This window comes from Ovis aries, chromosome 2 (assembly GCF_016772045.2).
Source record: "Ovis aries strain OAR_USU_Benz2616 breed Rambouillet chromosome 2, ARS-UI_Ramb_v3.0, whole genome shotgun sequence".
Lineage (NCBI taxonomy): Eukaryota > Metazoa > Chordata > Mammalia > Artiodactyla > Bovidae > Ovis > Ovis aries.
In genome coordinates this window covers 248,612,940-248,623,477 of record NC_056055.1, presented here as the reverse complement: position 1 = coordinate 248,623,477, position 10,538 = coordinate 248,612,940, and the positions used below count along the sequence as shown (strand labels likewise).

The 10,538-nt window shown below is 58.6% G+C and overlaps 1 long non-coding RNA gene across 1 annotated transcript; it reads left to right on the top strand.

Annotated features, from left to right (window-relative positions):
- The first annotated feature begins 1,659 nt into the window (after positions 1 to 1,659).
- LOC121818792 (uncharacterized) lies at positions 1,660 to 5,885 on the top strand. The gene is made up of 2 exons (XR_006058913.1): positions 1,660 to 1,756; positions 1,861 to 5,885. It is a non-coding gene; the product is annotated as an uncharacterized LOC121818792 (long non-coding RNA).
- Positions 5,886 to 10,538: the final 4,653 nt, after the last annotated feature.

Below are 10,538 nucleotides of genomic sequence, written 5' to 3'. Positions count from 1 at the left end.
AGCCTGTGTCCTCTGTGGCGACCAAGCCTCGGGCTCCCCAGCCTTGACCTCAGCTCTGTCGGGGGAGTCCCTGGATGCCCGCCTCTCGAGGCTTCCAGCAGCGGATGCATTTCGCACAAGAGCCTTGGAGGCTAGACCCTTCTGTGGTGGGCCTGGGAGACCCAGCCTCCTCTAACCCCACATTCAGTCCTGTCCAAGCTGGGAGTGGAGTTCTGAGCACCTACTGTGTACTCTCTCTCTCTATGTATTTATACGCTGTCTCATTGGACCTCACGTTAGCCCTGTGTTACAAGTCACCTTTTACGGCTGTGGGCACTGAGGCTCAGAGAGGTGGAGTCACTTACCTCGGGTCACACAGCCAGCTAGGGGCAGCTTGGGGTTGAACCCCAACTGGCGTAAGCTCATTCCACGCCATCAGGGATGTGAATAGGACGGATGGCCCATGTCTCAGGGTTCTAGACCCTACCAGGCCCTCGAGGGACAGAGCCAGGGCTGGGGATACCATGGGGCTAAGGACCACTGGGCGGAAGCGCGGGCTCCGTGAGTGCCACACTGAGGAACCTGTGTGCCGTCATCTGAGGCATCCCGACGGCTCAGCTGTTGTCGGAACTTCCTGAGGGGGTTCTTTCAAAGGGACCGCGTAAGCGAGAAGGGACGGTGGCAGGGATAAATCCGCTTCGGCTGTCAGCTGATGAGCTCTGTAATCACACAGAGTCCAGCTGAAACCGCAGCTCTGCCTGCCAGCAGCTGTGTGTTTTGGGACAAATCCCTTGTGCTCTCCGAGTCTAGGACTCACATTTAGAAAAGGGCTATGATGGCGCCTTCCCTGACTGTTGAGATAAAAACGTATGAAGTCTGCACACAGCCTTGGCCAAAGCCCGTGAGTGTTTCCCACGCACTTGGCACCACCCTGACCCTTCACAGCCTTGACTCCATTTGGCCCTCACTGCAACCCAGTGGAGATGTGGCTCCAAAATCACTGTGGGCAGTGATCGCAGTCACGAAACGAGAAGCCGCTTGCTCCTTAGAAGGAAAGCCGTGACAAACCTCGATAGCTTATTACAAGCAGAGACATCACTTTGCCGACTAAGGTCCGTCTAGTCAAGGCTATGGTTTTTCCAGTGGTCATGTATGGATGTGAGAGTTGGACTATAAAGAAAGCTGAGTGCCGAAGAACTGATGCTTTTGAACTGTGGTGTTGGAGAAGACTCTTGAGAGCCCCTTGGACTGCAAGGAGATCCAACCAGTCCGTCCTAAAGGAGATCAGTCCTGGGTGTTCATTGGAAGGACTGATGCTGAGGCTGAAACTCCAGTACTTTGGTCACCTCATGATGCTGGGAAGGACTGAGAGCAGGAGGAGAGGGGACGACAGCAGATGAGATGTCTGGATGGCATCACCAATGCGATGGACGTGAGTCTGAGTGAACTCCGGGAGATGGTGACGGACAGGGAGGCCTGGCGTGCTGCAGTCCATGGGGCTGCAGAGTCAGACACAACTGAGTGCCTGAACACCAACAGCACCGCCGTGCGGGGGGTGGGGGGCTCAGAGAGGTGGGCCCCCTGCCTGAAGCCACGCAGCACAGCCTGGCGCTCGACTGGCCTGTCTGCCTTGAGTGCCCACAGCTCTCCCGCCTTCTCTGTCCCTGCCCCTTTCATGCTAGGCCTCGGGCCCTGGTACTTCTGATGCTGTGGTGCCTCCTGCGGAAGTTGACCCAGGGTTTTGCAGGAATCCTCCATGAGCTTCCTCGTACTCCTGGTGAGTATGGGCCCCTGGGGGTGAGGGCGTGGGTCCTCTTGTCTCCTCCTGAGCCCTAACGACTGCTTAGGGCTCCAACCTTTCTTCCCTCCCTCCTCCTCCAGGCCTTGTGAAGTCTTGCCCACAGGGACGATGACCCTCTCTGGGGGGGAAGACACTCCGCTGGGGCTCCCAGCTCAGCTCCCCACCTCCTGCAGGCGCGAGGTGGCTGGTGGTGGGCCCTGGGGTCACCCCAGCAGACTCCCCAAAAGCCTTCCAAACAGCACCCATGGGCTCATCACTGCAGAGACTCGTCTCCTGGAGCACTTGTCTCAGCTTGGACCCCCTCCCGGCAATCAGGCTCTGAGAGAGGCTGGGTGAGGCAGTTTGTTTGGGGTCCAATCCCAGGGGCCAGGGAGGCAGTGTACAGAAGCAGGTGAGCGCCACCCAGGTTGGCTTCTGGCACTCTGGGGGCCGGGTTCTGCTGCTGGAACCTTCTGGGGGGACGTGGGAAACGCTTCTCTGAGGACAGAGGCAAACACCCCCCACTGGCTCCCGTCCCCAGGGCTTTAGGCTCCCCTGCATGGCTGGTTGTGTGTGTGGGCCCTGCTGCAGCTTCAGAAGAGGGGCCAGAGGTGGGAGGCTGGCACCCTGGGTACCGTGAAGTGCCGCTGGGTGAGGCTGCTGGAGTGGTGCCGGAGAAGGGCTGGGGCTTGGAGTGGGGGAGTGGGCCCGTGGAGCTCCGCCGGGGGTCTGCAGCACCAGCATCTCACCTGCTCCTTCCACGCCCCTCCCCAAGCCCACGGGCCTTGGGCGTCCCCCGCTCTGACCACGGTCTCCAGGTAACAAACTCAGCTAGGCTTCTGTTGCGCTGGGTCTTCCTGAACGCCCACCCGTCCCGTCCCGGGCCCCGTGTTAAGCAGTGTGCAGACGACCTGAACCTCACAGTTCTATGTGGGAGGCGTATACTCTTCCCCCCACAGCGGGGAGGAGATGGAGGCTCCGCGGGTGAAGTCAGGTGCCCCGGGTCACACTGGATGGAGTAGGGCTGGGCCGGGCAGTCAGAGACCCTGCTCCTGCTGCTGGCTTGCCCGCCCTGCTCTCCTGCCTTGCCTGCGGTCCCCGTCACTGGGGCCAGACCACTTAGTGGGAGGAGGCCGTAGACTGTTCGGGGGGAGGTGGAGGGGACGGAGGCCCTGGTGGGGGGAGGTGAGAAAGGGGGGACGGGGAGGTCGGCGGGTGGGGCCGTGCCTGCTCTCAGCCCCGACACCCCTCCTCCATCAGGCAGCCCCTCCCCTCTCCCCACCCTCAGCCCCCGAGACTCCCAGAAGGACCTTCGTGACGCCCTAGTCCAGGCTTTCAAGGCTCCTTGAAAGGAGTGAAGTCCTTTGTTGGAACATCTTCCATGACGTACAGCACATCACGGAGATGAAAGGAGTCTGGTCTAGGGGCGGCTGGAGGTCGGCCAGTGCAGGAGACGTAAGAGACGCGGGTTCCATCCCTGGGTCGGGAAGATCCCCTGGGGGAGGGCATGGCAACCCGCTCCAGTGTTCTTGCCTGGAGAATCCCATGGACTGAGGAAACCGGCAGGCTACAGCCCATGGGGTCCCAAAAGGTCGGACACGACTGAAGTGACTTAGCATGCACCTTCGAAATGCCTCTGAGACCATTCCATGGGTCCCAAAAAATCCCTCTGAAAGCCCCTACTTTTATCCACAACCTCATAGAGGAGGTGGGGAGGAGGCCCAGGGAGGCCCCCTGACAGGCTCAAGGTCACCCGGGGGTCGGGGCAGAGGCAAGGCCGTGGAGGCGCGGCCATAGCTACCAGGTCAGTTTGCCATGGAGACGACGGAGGCAGGCCGTACCGTCCAGGGGAGTGTGTCCCCGCGTCCTCTGCGCTGCTGGGGGCTCCACGTTGTCAAGTTCCCCTTGCAAACGCCATGCGTGCCCCTGGGGCTGCGTTTGCTCACTGCTGCGGAGGCTGGTGCTTCGAAACCCTTATCATCAGAGCAGGGCTCTACTCCTGGCCTCCCCCGCCCCGCTCTCCAGGCTGAGATAAGGGGCGTTATCTGCCTCGGCGAGCCGAGCTCCTGGAGCAGTGGATGTAATGAATGGTGTTTGCCGATGAGCCGATGAGCCCGTGTTCCCTGAATCTCCTTGAAGAAAAGACGCGGAAATAGCTCAGCAGGCTCCGAATGCCCCGAGGCCTGACTGCCCTGGGGATGTGAAGCCCCTGCCACGTGAGGCTCGGGAGGACCTCCCCTTTCCTGGGCCCTGTTCTCAGGGGGAGCCCACAGGGAGCCCCCGAAGTGACGCAGGGGAGAGCTGGGTCACCGCCAGGCAGGAGCAGTGCCTGGGGTCCAGCTGGCCTCCATCTGGCTGTGCGTCCCTAAGTCTCTGAGCCTCAGTTTCCCACTCTGCACCGGAAGCCGGGGCCTAGATCCCCTCTAGCGCCTCAGTAGCCAGGCAGCCTTTGTCTCCAAAACACGTGCTGCCCTGGGCCCCCGGGGCAGGTAGAGCCCGTGGGCTCCCGGCCCCGGTCTGCGTGCCCAGTACCAGCTGCACTCTGCAGCCCCCCGCCGTCCGCCGTGGCTCCCACCGGCTCCCCGCCGGGAGGACCAGCTCCAAAGGAGGTCCGTCCTTTGTCAGCAGAGCTGCCTCGCCCGGCAAAGGGCTTTCATCTCTGTGAGCAGAACTCGCCGCCACATCAGCAGAAACTTCTGGCTGGGAAGAAACGGTCTCCTAACTCCAGAGGGAGCCTTCAGAGAGCCCAGCCTCTGGCCCTCGGGACTGTGAGGGCTGGAGCGGCGGCAGGACGCTGGGTGAGCGGATGTGGCTCAGGCGTGAAGGGTGAAACAGACCCAGCCGTGAACTCTGACTCTGCCACTTACTTTCTGTATGACCCGGGACTCAGTTTCCCTAACTGGATTATGGGGGTTAATAATACTGACAGCACCTAATTCAGCGACAGGAAAGGGACAAGAAACAAACAGCAAGTGTTCAAGGTAAGGCACACTGCCTGGCACGCGGTAAAGACTCTAATGAGATAAACCGACTGTGCTACCAACTCCTTGCACCTCTGTCCTTTGCAGTAAGATCCTGCAGCTGGTCTTACTCAGCAGGCAGAGTCCAGCTCCCCACCCCTAGCGCCTGGTCTAGCCCTGTGACCCCTGGGACCAGGGGGGGGTGCGGCTCGAGCCACACCGCACCAGTTCCCAGGCGGGCTCTTGTACATTTCCGCTTGTTCGCCTTTGCACTTTTGCTTTGTCACGAGGACACACCCAGGCTAGCCCGGTAGAGGGTGAGAGACATGTGAAGAGGAGCTGAGTTGCCCCGGTTGATTGACCACCAGCCAACTAAACCCCAGATGCAGGAGCCCAGTCCAAACCAGAGCCTCTCAACTGACCCACAGACTCATGAGCTAAATACGTCCTTGTTTTAAGCCACTGAGTTTTTACGCTGTTACACAGCTTTGCTATGACCTAGATGACTGGTGCTGGAGAAGACTCTTGAGAGTCCCTTGGACTGCAAGGAGATCCAACCAGTCCATCCTAAAGGAGATCAGTCCTGAATGTTCATTGGAAGGACTGATGCTGAAGCTGAAACTCCAGTACTTTGGCCACCTGATGCAAAGAACTGACTCACTGGAAAAGACCCTGATGCTGGGAAAGATTGAAGGTGGGAGAAGGGGATGACAGAGGGTGAGATGGTTGGATGGCATCACTGACTCAATGGACATGAGTTTGAGTAGGCTCTGGGAGTTGATGGACAGGGAGGCCTGGCGTGCTGCAGTCCACGGGGTTGCAAAGATTCGGACACGACTGAGCGACTGAACTGACTGAGATGACGGATACAGACATTTTTATTGTTAAACTTTGGGTATCAGAGGATGCAGCCTTAGCACGAACTTGCTGTGTGGCCTTGGAGAAGTCACACCTGTCTCAGCTATCCTCCTATTTGCTAAATGGCAGTAATAGCACGCAGGGCTTTTGTGATGACAACTGTGGCTAAGCTGCTGGAGTTAGACTGAGGTTTGAATACCAGCTCTGCCGCTCTCTGAATGGCTAACCTTGAGGTATCCCTTGATATGTCTGAGCCTCGTGTTCTTCACTTATTGGGTAATAAAACTGTCTCAGAAGGACTGTGTGAAGACTATCGCTTATACTGAAGGCCAGCTCTGGTGCTTGGCACATGTTTCGTTATCCACTGGCTACATAACAAAAAACTCTTAAACTTGGAGGTTTAGAACTAACATTGCTTGCTGCTTCTTTTGACTCTGAGTTGATGGGTTAGTTTTTGTGCTCCGTCTGCTTTTGGTGAGGTGTCTAGGGGTGGGAGAGGAGGCATGTTAATGGGAAGTGAGACTTTTCTCTGCTAAAACCAAAGTGAGTCAAAGTCACTCAGTATAGTGCCCAACTCTTTGCGAGCCCATGAACTATACCATCCACGGGATTCTCCAGGCCAGAACACTGGAGTGGGTAGCCTTTCGCTTCTCAAGGGGATCTCCCCGACCCAGGGATCGAACCCAGGTCTCCCGCATTGCGGGCGGATTCTTTACCAGCTGAGCCACAGGGAAGCCCAAGAATACTGGAGTGGGTAGCCTATCCCTTCTCCAGCAGATCTTCCCAACCAAGGAATCGAACCGGGGTCTCCTGCATTGCAGGCGGATTCTTTACCAACTGAGCGGTGAAGAAGCCCCTAAAACTGGAGAGTCCCAGAGAAACACTGAGACCGCCACTGCTTTTGCCTGGGTCACGCGCGTGGCGATGGGCTAGCCTGCGCTGGGCTGTCCAGGGTGGCATCACTCGAGTGGTTGGTTGGCGGCTGGTGCTGGCTGTGGGCTGGCAGGCAGGGCTGCGGAGAGGCGCCAGCGCACTGGTCTGCTCCCGGCTGCTTAGGTGGTTTGGGTTTTGCTGTGATTCTTACTGATATAATGAAAGACCTGGATTGATGATCGCCCAGGTCCCTCCCTCCCAGCTTCTGTGCTCTGCGATCCAGGAGGATAAATGACTCGCCCAGGGCCACCCAGGGAGGTAGGGGCAGAAGCAGACACGTCCCGGGCCTCACACAAGCAGCGCTATTGATGAAGCGATCAGTAACAGAAGTGACAGAGGCATGGGATGTACCTCTGAGCATCGGTTCAGAGCTTTGAACGCGGCAGGGGGCAGGCTGTCCTCTGCCTGGATTATTGCTGACAGTGAAGTGCTGGGAGAACAGTTAGAGGGGCCTGGGGGCAGTGTGGGCGGCGGCCACACGGACCCTAGATCCCCGTCCCACGACTTGCAGAGGCCCTGCTGGAGGGGCTGTGTTTTCAAACTAAGGCTGAGGGTATGTTTCAAACCGAGGCTCAGAGAAGTCAAGGCACTTGCCCAAAGCCACACAGTTAGCACACAGCCGAGCAGGGCTGGAAAACCAGGATGGGCTGCTCGCAAAGCCCAGCGTCCAGGCTGCCTTCAGACTTCCTCCTGGAGCTTTCCTCTGGGAGGCGGGCTCAGGGAAGGTGGCCGGTGGGCAGATGGGCAGCAGCCCCCTGCTTCTGCTCTGGAGGAAGGGTAAGGCCATACTGAAATGAAATAGGGTCACTGGGGATCATAGCCAGCGGGCCTACAGGTCAGGAAACCTCATTTCTTCCGCTTTCTGACCCCAGAGCCCTCTGACAGGCAGCCTGGTAGATGGTCAAGGTCAGACTTTGGATTGGGTTGGGCTGGACTTTGAGACTCAGCCGAGTCCCTGAATGGCTGTAGGGCTTCAGGCAAGACTCAAATGGTCCCTGGGCCTCGATTTCCCCAGAGAAAACCTGATCCCTGCCCACAGCGCCCAGATCCCAGAATCCCTCTGTGGTGTTCTCTGGCATCCTGCCCTGAAATCCCGCCGTCCTGCCCGAACGTGGCCGAAGGGCCAGGATGACAGAGGACCCCTAAGGCATCTTTCTGACAAGGTCTCCCCGCAAAGCCCAGCAGGGCAGGTGCTGACATGTCTGCTTCCCCGCCCCTCCAACCCCGAGCACCGGGGCACAGCCCAGAAGGAAACGCGAGCCAAAAGGATCGGCCAGCCGGGGGCGCCAGCTGCTGATTTATTCCTGGAAGGGCCAGCGTCCCCCGAAACGGTGACCTCTATTAGTGTTGACGTGTTCAAAAGCTGCAAATTGGGATGCAGCGTGCCTCTCCGGTCCCTTTAAAGAACCTACTGTCAAGTTTCAAAGACCCTGGCGGAGCGTGAGGAGTGTCTGGGAGTGCAGTTCCTCCAGGAGGAATATTCCATCAAACGCCCGCGTGATAAATGGGTACCCGAGTCACGGCAGACACTCACCTCGGACGAGCTGCCCAGCGTGGAGACTTCACTTGCAGGGATGAAAGGAGATTCATTCCAAACGGAATGCCTGAACAAACAGCCAGCGCCTGTGTGCCTCTCTGCTGCTCTGTCCTTGCTGCAGGCCCAGTTCCTCCAGCCCCACCAGCGCCCGTCTGGGCTGGAGGAAGGCCAGCTCCTTGCCAGGAAGCCACACGGACAACCAGCCCCACAGAGGCAGGAAGAAGCCTCTGTGTGCCCAGGGCATGCTGGGTACTGTGCATCAACGGTCTTATTTGCGCCCATTTGTGGCTGGGGGCTTATTAACTCAATCCTGCGTAAGAAAATGAAGGCTGGAGAGTTTGGGACACTTGCCTAAGGTGTCACGGCCCAGGAGCCAGGACTCTGACTTGGAAATGGTTCTGTTTGTACTGTTGAGCTCTGGATGAACCCTTAAAGGGGGCTTCCCAGGTGGCACTAGTGGTTAAGAACCCATCTGTCAATGCAGGAGAACTAAGGGACATGGGTTCGATCCCTGGAATGGGAAGATCCCTGGAGGAGGAAGTGGCAACCCACTCCAGTATTCTTGCCTGGTGAATCTCACGGACAGAGGAGCCTGGCGGGGTACAGTCCATGGGGTCGCAAAGAGCTGGACACGACTAAAGTGACTTAGCATGCACACACATGAATCCTTAAAGTCAAGAGGTCCCGACAATGGCATTTTATAGCATGAGGTCCCGAGTGGGGGCGTGGCCAGCCCAAGGTCACATGGCCAATTTAGTAGAGAGGAATTTTCGAGTGATGAAAGGAAGTGCGGGTCTTGAGCATCTCAGAGAATCAGCACCTCCGAGAATCCCTTGACCCCTCCCCCTGGCCTCCCGAGGGATGGTTTCTTGCCGCCCACACGTCGGGCTCTTTCCTGCCTCTAAATGCGTTGGCATTTACTAGATTTAAGTCAGTTTCCTTCTTTCTCCTTTTCCCACCCGGACCAAGGGAAAGGCTGGGGCTGGGGGTAGCTGCAGTGATGAGAGCTGAATCCTCAGTGCGCTGGAGTGAGTGCCCAGGTCACGCAGCCAGCCTGGATAGGCGGGGGCTGCACTGAGTCTCCATTTCACCCACACGATTCCCTTCCACTCCAGCCTCAGGCCTGTGGCTGGAGAATCGGCTGCAGGAGGGTGGCCTTCAGCCCTGTGGGTTCCCGCTGGGCTCACGCAGCTTCCGGAGGATCTGCACCCCCGAGAATCCAGGGTGGCGCAGAGCCTTCCAGGAGCCCAGGACGACAGCTTCCTCCTCCGGGTGCCTGCTCCCCACTCATACCCACCATGGAGAGAAGGACCAGAACCAACTCCAAACGCTTTCGGTGCTTTCCCCTCCCTACTGCTCGAGGGATAACACCTGGCCCCTCCCCTGGCCTCCAGCCGGATGGTTTCTGCCCGTCCACACGCCCCTGACGCTTTCTCACGCTGTGCCCCTGGCCACAAGCCTTTCCCCTCTCTCCCTAACGCTCACCTCTAGGGCTCAGCAGAGGGCTGGCCTCCTCCCTGCCTACTAGCCTGGGCGAGCGCCCTCCTTGGGGCTCCAGCTCCTGGGCTCTCAAGTCTGCATCGCCACAGCACGGATTCCCTCCTGCAGATCTATTTCCGAGACTGGGCCCTGAACCCTCGAGAGGGCAGGGCTGTCACTCACGTTCCTGGCTCCAGGGCCCTGCACGCGGTGGGTACTCGGTAAACAGCAGTGCAACTGAACGGAGTCTGCGAGCTGCCATCCGCCCCCCACTCGCAGTTGTCCCTGGGATGTGGGCACTAATCAGAGTGTGCGTGTGTGGGTGCACGGGCTTTAGCTCCCAGCTGCTCCTTTGGAAAAAGGCCTCGGAGTCACAGCTCAGGCCTGAGGGTCCTGTGGGTGCCCCCCCTGAGCCCCACTGCAGGGAGTAGCCTGTGGGGCCCGACTGGGGTCAGGGCCTGGTCCCCACGGCCTCCACTCATCACACCTCCCAGGTCCCCATCAATCCCGCTCCTAACGTGTCCAAGGATTGATCTTCTTCCTTGGCCTGGCCGAGGGCTGGATCGATTTCTATCTTAAAGGCACCAGCCTCCCTTCAGAGCCATCAGATGGGCATTTTGTGGAGGCTGTTATTTAAAAAACAGTGCTATCATGCTGTTCTTGACTTAGAAGTACTGCGGGCTTACCTTCACTGACCCAGGGCACGAGGCGGGCTTACCTTCACTGACCCAGGGCACGAGGCGGGGCTGTGTCCCCTGCTTGTGTGCAAGCTTGCTCTCTCAGTCGTGTCTGGCGCTTGGCAACCCCACGGCAGACTGTAGCCCAACAGGCTCCTCCGTCCATGGAATTTCCCAGGCAAGAATGCTGGAGTGGGTTTCTATGTCCTTCTCCAGGGGACCTTCCCAACCCAGGGATCAAACCTGCATCTCCTGCGTTGGCAGGCGGATTCTTTACCACCACGACCCCGGGCAGTCCCGCTGCTCCATAGCGATTGTCTCATTTGATCTCTTGA